Below are 11,513 nucleotides of genomic sequence, written 5' to 3'. Positions count from 1 at the left end.
TTGTTTCATTTTTGTTCATTTTTTTTTCCCCTCCAGACATCACTCCAGGTTCACAAACAAGCAAACAAAGGGAGTTAAGCTGAGTCTTTAGTCCCTGCCTATGTACCTTAGCAGTGGATTTTGGAGCTGCTGTGGAGCCTGAGCTGGCAGGCGGGGAGGCAGCGCCGGTCCAGGACAGGGTGGTTCCTGCTGGTTACTCACCCACTGGACAATATGCTGGAAAAGCTTGCAGCACTGCTCTTTTCACCAAGTTCCTGAGTTATGAAGGGCTTCTGTTCAGCCCTGGTTGCAGGCCATCACTTTTATTGTATCTCATTTGTTTTTGGAAGTGTCTTGCAGAACTTGCATTGGTGGGTTGCAGTTACTGTAGTGGTCTAATGCAGACTGCTTTGGAAATACTCTGTGCCAATCTTTAAAATAATTTCCTTGGTATTTTTAAGTCTTCTAGCAAATCTTTAGACAGCTGAGACTGATCCATTTCCTCTTCTGAATCTGAAAAGCAAAAATATTTGTATCATGAAGACAGTCCATTTGTTACTAAGGAAGATATTACATAGATGAGCACACTTAAGTTTGTAACTTGTTGAATTTTATCACTGAATCAAGACTATTAGATCAATGTAATTGCATGATAATTTTGTTGGCACCTTGTTTTATAAAGTAAAAATTACGTTCGCTTCTCAAAAAGAGAAGTGAACGTGTGTATTCACCTCACTTCTCTTTTTGTTCCTTCAAAAAAGGCCATGTAAGTTGATTAAAAGGTTAAATATAACTTTTTAAAATTGGTTGCAAATTGATAATATCCTTGCTATGTTCATTAACCTCCATGGATCTGTTCCTGCTGGTCTGGGTAATGAAGAGGAAAACGTTGAGTGCTCCTTGGGTCGTATCTGCACCAGCTCTATTTATTTGTGAATAAAGCACAGCAACACCTGTGACAGCCCTGTGCTGTAGGTGTCAGATGTGGTGTTTCCTCAGCACTCCCAGGCACAGGGTGGGATTGTTGGGGCTGTCCTGTGCAGGGCCAGAAGCTGGACTTGGAAGGGACCCATCAGGATCATCAATCTCAGTATATTCCATGATCCTAATGAAGTTCCTGATATGGTAGCCCTCCTGGGCCCCTTGCTGTAAGCATACAGTTAATTTAGGAGTATTGGGCCACTGAATTAATTAAAAAGTAGTCTCAGCCCCATACCCAGGCTGTTTTCTCTCTCCTGAGTTGTATGACAAGTGCATAATCTTATGACCTGTGGGAAGGCAACTGTTTTAAATATTAAAAATCGTTGTGTTGTTGGTCCAGATTGGAATTGCTTTAAGGCCTTGCCCTCCAGCTATTTCAGTTTCAGGTTGGCAGTCTGAGTGAATAAAACTTCCAGTCTTCCCTTGAAAGAAGTTTCTTTTGACTCTGGTACTAAGGCTCATATAAACTTACATTTTATTTCTTTCTTGGCTCGACTGGAGAACCACAGAGACAGGACTGTGCTCTGAGCCTCAGTGGGGCTGAAATGGGGTGTAACTCCTGAAACCTGACTGCTGTAAATAACAGCTCCAATATAAAGCAATTGCTAGTTGTGAGTGAACAATGGAAGTATTGTGTATTTACATCAGTTTTGAAGCAGCAACCAAAAAACCCCACGCACAGGAGCACCATTTTGGAGAGGAGAAACATCAAAGTGGTGGCTGTATATGGCTTGCTAACAGAAATGCACATCCCCTGAGCTCACTTCAGCTCAGGTGTGCTGGTTGAGATTGAAAAGTTGATGGTTTTTTTACAGGTACCTGGAATTTTAGGTTAACAGTTGTTTTCCAGCTCAGCCTTGCAAGGAGAGCAATCTCAGTTGCTGTAGGCAAATGGAAAGGTGATGTAAAGAAAACAGATGCCTTCTGAATAATTACAAGTCTGGACTTGCTGAGGCTTCTTCCACAACCCTACTGGGCAGGAGGTAATTTCTGAGAAGAGTGATTCTGCCTGTCAGGGAGGAGCTGACCCACTGGGAGGGGCAGAAAAAGCTGAGGGGATGGTCTCAGCTGCATCATAAAAGTTCCACTTTTACAAATCCAGTGATTCACTGGTGCTGCCTGATGACCTGAGTCAGGGTGGTGACAGCAGCCAGCCCCATAAAAGGCCATTAATTAGCTAATTGCTACTAAAAAGAAAGCTGTTAATAGCTCTCACTTTTCATTCAGCCCTACTAAATGCAGGGAATAATGCAAGCTGAGCAGGAATATTGAGGAAAAATTAATTAATTTTTTTTGCCGATGTTATTTACAAATTGGATTAAAGCTGCTCACTGACACCATATTGTGATGGAAAGGCAATTAATGGACTTAGGATGAGCTTTCTGATGTTGGTAACTGGATTATTATACATGAAAAATAGGTTTCAGGCTGTTCTAAGGAGTGAAGGGATGAATTTAGCTTTACTGGGCTAGCATATGATTTTTGGTGCGGAAACTTGTTCTGAAATTAAATGCTACAGAGAAGGAAAAGACTATGAAAAATAGTGCTAATTGTAGGGCTTCACTTCCTTCAGGTTATAGACTACTTCCTGTATTTGTTCACCAAATATAATTTTAATTACATTTCCCATTTTTTGCATGGAGTTTCTGTATATATCAGTAGCATCTAGACCCCTTTAGGTCATGTCTTAAAGATAAAGAAGTACTGGTATGGGAAACATCCAAACTAAACAGTAATATACAAGACTTGAAGGCTAAATGGATGCATTTTACTGATTTTTTAAAAATTATTATTTATTTGATACCTACCACAGTTGCCTAGCTGAGTCAGAATTTTAGCTTTCACTCAAGTTTTGACAGTCCCCATTGTGAACATTAGGGGAAACATGGTTTAAAAGCTTAAAAATATCAAAAACCCTATGGAACAAAAGATAAGAGTTAATATATTTTAACCCTATATTATGATTTTGGGACAATGAAAAATCTTATGTGTTTTTTTTTGGATGAGTCATTAGAGTTGGAGTTTAACTTGACAAAAGCAAACAAGTATTTGTTCTCTTAGTGCCATTACTGACCCTTTCCTTTACATTTCGTTCTGAATTACAACAATTTGAAATGTTTAAATTAGGGAGGACAAACCTTAATGACAAATCCTTAAGAAAAGAGGTTGAGGACTTCTGAGTCCAGCCTGTGGAGAATGTGAGTAAAAGCTGGAGAAGTGCTCATTAGCCAAAGGCAAGGAGAAGTGGATGCTGTGCTTTGTTAATATCCCTTTTCAGCAGTGGCTGAGATTGTCTAATCCAATTTTGTGTTACTGGAGGAAAATTTGAAGGCGTGTGAATTGTGGGCCATCTGCACTCAGGAGGTTTAGCTTTTAAGTTAAATAATCATGATTTCTATAGCTCTGGAAAGGAAATGGTATAAATAACTGATTTGTCAGTCAACTGTATACTGCAAAAAGCTGTTTAGCTTCAGGTTGAAATAGATTTGTTCTTGTATATTGTCACTTTTTTAATGCAGGTGTTAAAAAAGAATAAACAGACGTTGAGAACGACACTTGTTTTTTTATTAAATTCTGTTTCTCTGTTCATTTTTCTTAAAAAACAGTGAAGTGGCTTCAATTTGAACAATGCTTCAGACAAGTAATCCAAGTTAAAAGAACTACTCTCAACATTGAACATTCTTCTGTACTGGTAAACAAAAAAAACTTGGTGAAAAATGGATGGAAAGGAAATAGTCTGTGGCAAAAAGAGTTGAGTTTTGAAGGAAAGGAGAAAAACAGTGGAATAGTGGAAAGAAAAACAGAAGGCAAACTCCTCATTTTTGTGTCTCAGTTCACAGTGAAAGTGATTTGTAGCAAAAAGGCACAATGGAGCTCACATTTGCAGAAGGGTATTTGAGTTTTCTAATGCTTTGTGAGGCCTAAGAAATAGCTGAAGGATGAAAGTTTTACCTATTACAAGATATTTAAACCCACCGAAATCGTGCTGAAATTTGTCATTTGCTGTTTTCTGTTTTCTTTTTGCTGAAGACAGAGTTGGCAGCTCAGAATACAAGAGGAAAAGGTTTTGGGATAGGTGTGATGATGCTGAAAATGAAGTATTTCAACAGGCAGGCAAAATGCATTTGTAATGCTCTGACATTAATTTCTGCTCAGTCTGACATTAATTTCTGCTCTGTCATCTTATCAGTTAACACCCTAATAGCTGAAACAGTGTAAGAAAACACAGTAACAACTGGCAGTGACCATTGTCTGGTCACAAATTCAGGAAAACAAAGACAAAACAGTGAAAAACTAAAATTTTCTCATACTAGATGTGGTTCTACTTTTCAAAGCATTGGCCAATACAGACATTGGACTATTCAAAGAAAAGAAAAGGTAAAATGCAGAATAGTTTTTAAATTTGCATTTTATTTCCATTTACAGAGGATACACTGTAATCAAATTTCCAATGTTCATCTTTATCAAAATTCTCCTCGCACTACTAATTTCTCCAACGTTTCAATAACCATAGGCAGATTAGGTGCATAGTTTTTCATCTGTTTCTTCATAGTCTTTTTTGTTGGACAATATGCAAGTGAAAAGGGAAAACACATTTTTTGTTTGTTTTAAAGAAATTGTCACATTTCAGTCAAACAAGAATAGAAACCCTGACCTGGAGTGGAAAACCACCTTGACATAATTAGGCATCAGTACTATTTAGTCTTTTGAGTGTTGTGTAATTGCTTTCAGTTTTTTTTAATTCACAAGTTTATGTTTTATTTTCCTTTAACAGGAAATAGGAAAAAACAGCTCTGTTAATGGGAAAGAAAAACAAAGGTAAAATGCTGGGTTTGCACAGGTAGTTATGCTGTAGTTAAAAGGTGCTGTAAGCTTACATGAATGATTAAAAAGAGAGCCCACAGGACTTGAGTATTTGCTGATACTTTAAGTTGTCTATGAATTGCAGTAGTGCTTGAATTTCAGTAGTGCTTGAATAGTATTCCTTTATTTTCTGTCCATGGTAACCATGACAAATTAACCCAAAACATTCACTGTCACTAGAGAACATAAATCTTTCTTTTCTAACATTTTTGCTGTATGCAATTAAAATAAACAGCTTTATTTCCTGTAAGCCCTTGTGAAATAGCCATTATGAATCAAACATTGAGAATTTCACTCTCGAGCATGAAAGTCTCTGAACAATGTATATTTTGGTACATATTGAACATTTTCTGTAAGCTCCCATAAATAAATCCAGGAAATGTCGGTCCCTTGAGTACTACCTTCATTAAATCTGGAGCAGCTGTTGTTGAACTTCCACCCAAACATATAATGGAGTCCTTGACATCAAAAACTCTTCCATGGCTGGCATGTTATTGTAACTCTTTGTAAACACGCATTTGTTCTGAAGGAGGGCTGATTCTATCAAAACTACCAACTGGTTCATGCTGTGGAAAATGGAACTCTAAACCCATTATGTTCTGGAAGATGATTAATGGTAAACAAGCTTGCATTAATCGTTTATTTGGGTTTTTTTGTTTGTTTGTTTGTTTGTTTGTTTGTTGGGCTGGTTTTTAAATGTTTGTAGGGGTTTTTTTGTTTCTAGTTTGGGGTTTTTTGTTTGATTTGGTTTGGTTTTTGGTTTTTTTTTGGTGTGTGGGGGTTTTTGGGGTTTGGGGGTTTTCTTGGTTTTTCTTTTCTGGTTGGTTTTCTTGATGATTTTTTGTTTGTTTGTTTGGTGGGGGTTTTTTTTAATTTTTTTTCTTGTTTTGTTTTGTTTTGAGTTCATTTTTCTTGTTTTTTGGGTAGAAGGATTTGTTGCCTCAGCATTCTCCATGATGACAGAGTGGCAGAGAACCTTGGTGTGATAATGCAATAATTATCACATAATGTTAGAAGAGCTTTAAGATACCTTTCCTGAAATCATGGTGTTGCCATGACTGAAAATAATAATGCTAGAAAATTGTAATTCCCTTACATTCTTACAAGTTGAGTAGTACCAGAATATGTTAATGTTTCATCACTCTGGGGGATTAAATTGCTCAGAGTTTTTTGTATCATTGGTTTTCTACAGCTTTTACTACTTGATTGAATCACGTTAAAGTCATGAAACTCTGGAATGGTTTTGGCTGGAAGGGACCTTAAAGCTCACCCTAAAGTGCCACCCTAGCCATGGCAGGGACACCTCCCACTGTGCCAGTGTCCAGCCTGGCCTTGGGCACTGCCAGGGATGCAGGGGCAGCCCCAGCTGCTCTGGGCACCCTGTGCCAGGGCCTGCCCACCCTGCCAGGGAACAATTCCCCATCGCCAAGACCCCAGCCGCCCCTGCCCTCTGGCACTGGCAGCCATTCCCTGGCTGCTGTCCTTCCATCCCTTGTCCCCAGTCCCTCTCCAGCTCTCCTGGAGCCCCTTCAGGCCTCTGAGCTCTCTCTGGAGCCTTCCCCTCCCCAGGTGAACACCCCCAGCTCTGCCAGCTTTCCTCCAGAGCAGAGGAGCTCCAACCCTGGAGCAGCTCCATGGCTTCCTCTGGATCTGCTCCAGCAGCTCCTTGTTTTTCTTGTGCTGAGGTCCAGACTTCCACAATCCATCCAACATTTGATTTCACCCCAAAGGGTACGTGGAAGGAGCCCTCCCTGTTCAGAACAGAGTGAACTGCTGCTGATTACTGAGCGAGATTCCACCTTTCAGCTCTCCAGGCATCACCACCATCAAAGTGCTCTTTGTCTGAAATAGTATGAACCCAGTTTAGAATTGTAGAGGTAGAAAGTCTTCCCCTGATCTCAGAAGTGTTTTATTTTTCACTAGGCAGAAGTTCTCATGCTAGGAGGGATTGTTTCATCTACTCCTCCAACACTGCAACTTCCCAACTTTTCTGCCAGGAAGAGGCTGCTTTCTGGACAAGTCAGCCATCACAGTTGATTTGTGTTATTGTTTGTTTTACTTACAGCTTATTTAAATATAATGTTATATTTAAATGTTGCTCCCAATTTATCAAGGAGAAAAGTGAGAGGAGTTATCCTGTTTGGATTTTGCTTTTCAGTTGCTATTTTTTAACTTGAGAACCAGTGGAAAGGAAAAGGAAACTTGTGTATAAGACTTATGTTACTGGTTTAGAGAAGAGAGGCAATAATCATGGCATGATAGACAACTTATATTTATAAATAAATCCATCCTTAGCTACAATTAATGAACTGAAGTAGAGGAGCACTAAGTATCCTGACCTCTTGCACAATGAGCTCCTCCCAGTGCGTTTTGAAATACAGTATTTGTTTTCATAGTGGTTAGGATACCTCCTCATTTTGACGTGAATTATCTTGCAGCTCTGCAGAGAGCTGTCTTTCCTCTTGGGAGGGGTATGACAGAAGTGTTTTGTTCTCCATTGATGAGATCTGCCTCACTATGTGTGGGGGAAAGAGAATAATGTCCCTAAAAACAGTTTTGCAATTGCACAGTTTTAGCTGCAGTCCTATTATTTGTATAGCATGCTACCCTAAATTACTAATCTGTGAAATTTACATGAAAAGTAGGACATCAGTTAATTGTTCTTGTAGAATACTGCCCTAAATGATTAATCTATGAAATTTGTATGAAGGTAAGATATCTGTTAATTCATGAAACTTTATTAAGATGATAACAGAAGCCTGATTTCCTGGACATGTTTCTTATGTTCTGTAATCTCTAGAGCCACAGAGAGTTTATTCTGTTGGTGGTGCATCTTCTTTTCTGGAAGGGGCTCTCTGAATCTCATTTGGACATGACACAGGTGGTCATGACTGTGATACTTTGTGGTAAACTACCTCTAACTTCAGGTTTAAGAAAGAGAAATCAGGATTGCTGCGAGCTGTAGCTACTTAATTCTGCACACAGTAGATGATTCTATGCACACCAGTGTTGGTTCTTGAGATATCTGATAAGATACCTCCTGTCTCGTAAGATTCTGCTCAAATTTATTTAGAGAGAGGTGAAATAGATTCATTTGCATTTCTTTGTCTTGTTTTCCCTTATGATCTTCCAAATATAAGTGCTCAGATGTGTGAGATACAATCTTTCTGCTGAGAGTGTGAAAACTTGGACAGGCAATGTCCATTTCCTGGTAACTTTTTAACACCCTTCTCCCTTCCATGTGTTTTGGAAGTAGCTGATCTGTAGTTCTTGGTGCAGGAATTTTGTGTTTTGGGTTAGTCCACTCACTATCTCTGAGGAACCCCAATGTGCTGGAAGTTGGGTTGGGCAGATAGTGGACAAATTACACTTACTTTTAAAGTTAAACTTATGGATTTTGAAGACCCAAGTATTTCCAGTATATTTTTAAAGGCTTAACAATGGAGGTTCCTGCATCTGCTATGGAAGGCTGTGCTTCTGGTAGATTTCAACACATAAAGGTGATGAAATTATTATCAGATCTCTTTTGCTTCTTGGAAATTTCATCCCCACATTCAGTTAGTATGGCCTCATTTTTGTTTTAATTTCCAGCATATTTGAATTGCTACACTCCAGTAGATAAAAGCAAAATGTAGAGACAATAAACATGCTGCTTTTGCAAGTTTCACTGTGCTCTGACATAATTAATGTTAACAGAAATTTGCCTAGCAGTTACCTATTTTCTTTTGTTCCTTGGTACTATTTTCAAGCAACATTTGTTGTGGTTGCCATCACCACTTTCCAGTGGCTCAGAGTAAGGGGAAAGAAATTATTTAGCAGTGTTGAGCATCCTTACTTAACTTTTATTTGTTTTAGCGATTGTTTAAATGTTAACAAGCCAAAAAAAATCTGGTGACTTCTGAGGTTGGTCTGAGTGGTGTTGGCCACTGGCTGCAGGACTCTGGTCTTGCAAAATATGAAATAATATTCCTAATTCTCTAAGTCAGGCACAGCATAGGGATATGTCCTGTTGCTTTTTTTTGATGAGTTCCTATACTTTGGGGTTTTGGCAGCAAAGAGCCTATTCCAGTGTGCTGTGCTGCTGCTCTGGCTCATCTCTGGCTCCTGTTTGTGTGGGCTGGTGCAGTCACTAACACAGTTCTGCTTCCCAGCCTGGGCTGTTTCACACTGCCTGTGTCATGGCAGTGCAGCTGCGTGGGGCTTGAAAGCACCACTTTCCCCCAGCTTACATCCCAGGATAAATAATCACATCTCCTGTGTTTAAACCAGCTGTCCTGGAGCGTGGAATGGTTTCTTTTCAAAAGTCTCTTCATGTTTTTCCGTGTGCTTTGTGTGCACAAGGTGGGATTTGCTCACAGGAGCATTTTCCTTGTACATCCCTAAGGAAACCCTCGTGTTGCTCTGGTGGGAAGCAAGTTTAGTGATCAGTTTTGTAGCTTTAAAAATGGTGGTGGATCTCTCCTGTTTGCTCAGGCAGGGATAGTTTTAGATGTTATTTGGGGCCAGGTTTTTGCAGGTCTGTGGCTGAGCATGCAGTGCAGGAGGCTGCTGAGAACCCCAGTGAAGTTATATTTAGCAAAGTGCAGATAACTGCTTGCCTGAGGACAGCCCAGACCATGCAAGTACTTGTTTATCCTTGTCAAAAAAGAGCCTACATGAACATGTCAGGCCTGTTTAGCTCTGGACATGCCATTGTCTCACCAAACACTGTCTGTTTGACAGTGAAATATTGATATGAAGTCAGAAAAATGGTAAAATTAAACTTCTCACCACTCTGTCTGTGCACAGGGCTCTGTGTAGGGTGGTCTTGCAGTCAGGTATTGCATCAGAGCTTCCTGAGCAGGGCTTCCCCAAGTCACTAGAACCAGAACCTGCAATGGGTTCCTGACAGACACATCCCTTTAGATCTTATTTTGCCCATAATTCTAATAGGGATTTTTTTTTTTTTTTTAATGCTGATAACTGTTGGTTGATGTTTGGCACTAAGACATTTTGTGCTTTAAAGGAAAAGTTACCTCTCTGTCTTCAGCTTGCATTTGCTGCTGTGCATTTTCTTTTCCAGCTTGTTGCTGACTGAAATGTATGTTTATTGAGTTTTGCCCTTTTTTATCATCTCAATGTATGCATTGTCATCTGGTTGTTGTTTTTTTTATGGGCTTTTTTTTTTGTTTCTTTGTTTGTTGGGTTGTTTGTTTGCTTTTTGGGTTGGTTTTCTTGGTTGGTTGGTTGGTGGGTTTTTTCTTCTTATCAGTTGTGTTAGACAGCATTATCTCAACCAGATGTTCTTTAAGGTGATCACGCTGCTAGCATTTTATTATTCTGTAGTAAATAAGATGGCAGTATTAGTATCTTAATATTATATTATTATCCTAATAAGATAATATGAGTGTTTAAGAATTGAACAAGCACAAAGCAAAAAACCAAAGCCAAACAAAACCACAAAACCCCAGGATTTTCTGATTCGTAAGAAACCTTTAGTTCTACTGCTATAGATTTCAGAAAATCCACAGATTCTCCCTTTTGGGCTGGTTTACTGGCAAGTAAAAATTAATAAAATAAAACACAACAGACCTGAACAATGATGTTCTCCCTCCACTGAAATTACTGCAAAGATAAAATTAAATTCTGTGGTTCTTTGCCACATTGAGCCATTTCTGTGATAAGTGTTCTGCTTTTGGCCTCTGACAAACTTCTGGGGCCATCCAGAGGGAGCCTGTCCCTGCCTCTGTGCTGGGAGACTGCAGAATTAAGGAGACTTCACTCATTTCACTTGATTCCTTGGAAATTTTTGCCTCTGTTTTCTTCTGCAAATGAAATGCCCTGATGTGGCTTTTTGGTGCCTCGTCTGAGCACCTCATGTTCTACAACATGATCCCATGAAGTCTCCAGTTGTGCTCTATAGGATCCTAATGGTGAGAGGAAAAAATGCTTTCCTTCATCCAGGCTTGGCTTGGCTTAAGAAAACATTAATTCTCTAAGTACTTCGTCACAAAAACTTTTGAAAACGGTATTATGCAGAAAAGAAAGTAAATGTTTTGTTTGTGTTGCTAGCAACCAGTTTAGTCTAACTTTTTTATCTGTGAACTATATTTCTTTTGCAGATGAGAATTTATAAGATTTCAGGGAAAAATATTTTCTAATTGAATCCATTCCAGATTTTGATCTGAGTAGAAACTTCCATTGTGAAAAGACGTGTTGTACTTGTGTTCATTTTAAGCATTAGGTAAGAGATTTAAGACATTTAAGATAGGAAATTTTTTTTGTCTTTAGATAGATTCAGGTGATTTGAATTTTCAGAAAATCTATTTTTATTAGAACTATTATTAGAACTTAATACGGGTTTCTTGAATGCAAAGATTTTGATGCCTTTAATCATTATAATAATCCATATAGAAAAATTTCTGGCTGGAGTTGAATTTGGAGTGCCCATGAATGGATCTGACAAATAACTTAATAATCATATTATTTGAGATAAAGTGGCATTTGATCACTCAGGAATGACCTATGATCAGTTAATGCTTTGAAATGGCCTTTACCTATTTAATAAAAATGTCATATTTTAATTATTCTTACATGATAGAGCATGTGGTTCTGACTGGAGTCAGACAATGGTTCCTCCAGACATTTTTGGGGATAATGGCCCCATGGACTATCAGTCTAGAGTTCAAGATGTTCTTCTGCTCCTGCTG

General features: G+C 38.8%; 1 protein-coding gene across 1 annotated transcript in view; it reads left to right on the top strand.

Moving 5' to 3' along the window:
- Positions 1-11,513, top strand: part of XRCC4 (X-ray repair cross complementing 4) — a 128,795-nt gene that overhangs the window by 18,073 nt on the left and 99,209 nt on the right. The window lies entirely within an intron of this gene.

The sequence above is a fragment of the Geospiza fortis genome, unplaced genomic scaffold (genome assembly GCF_000277835.1).
Source record: "Geospiza fortis unplaced genomic scaffold, GeoFor_1.0 scaffold43, whole genome shotgun sequence".
In the NCBI taxonomy this organism is placed as follows: domain Eukaryota; kingdom Metazoa; phylum Chordata; class Aves; order Passeriformes; family Thraupidae; genus Geospiza; species Geospiza fortis.
This window is presented reverse-complemented; position numbering and strand designations above follow the sequence as displayed.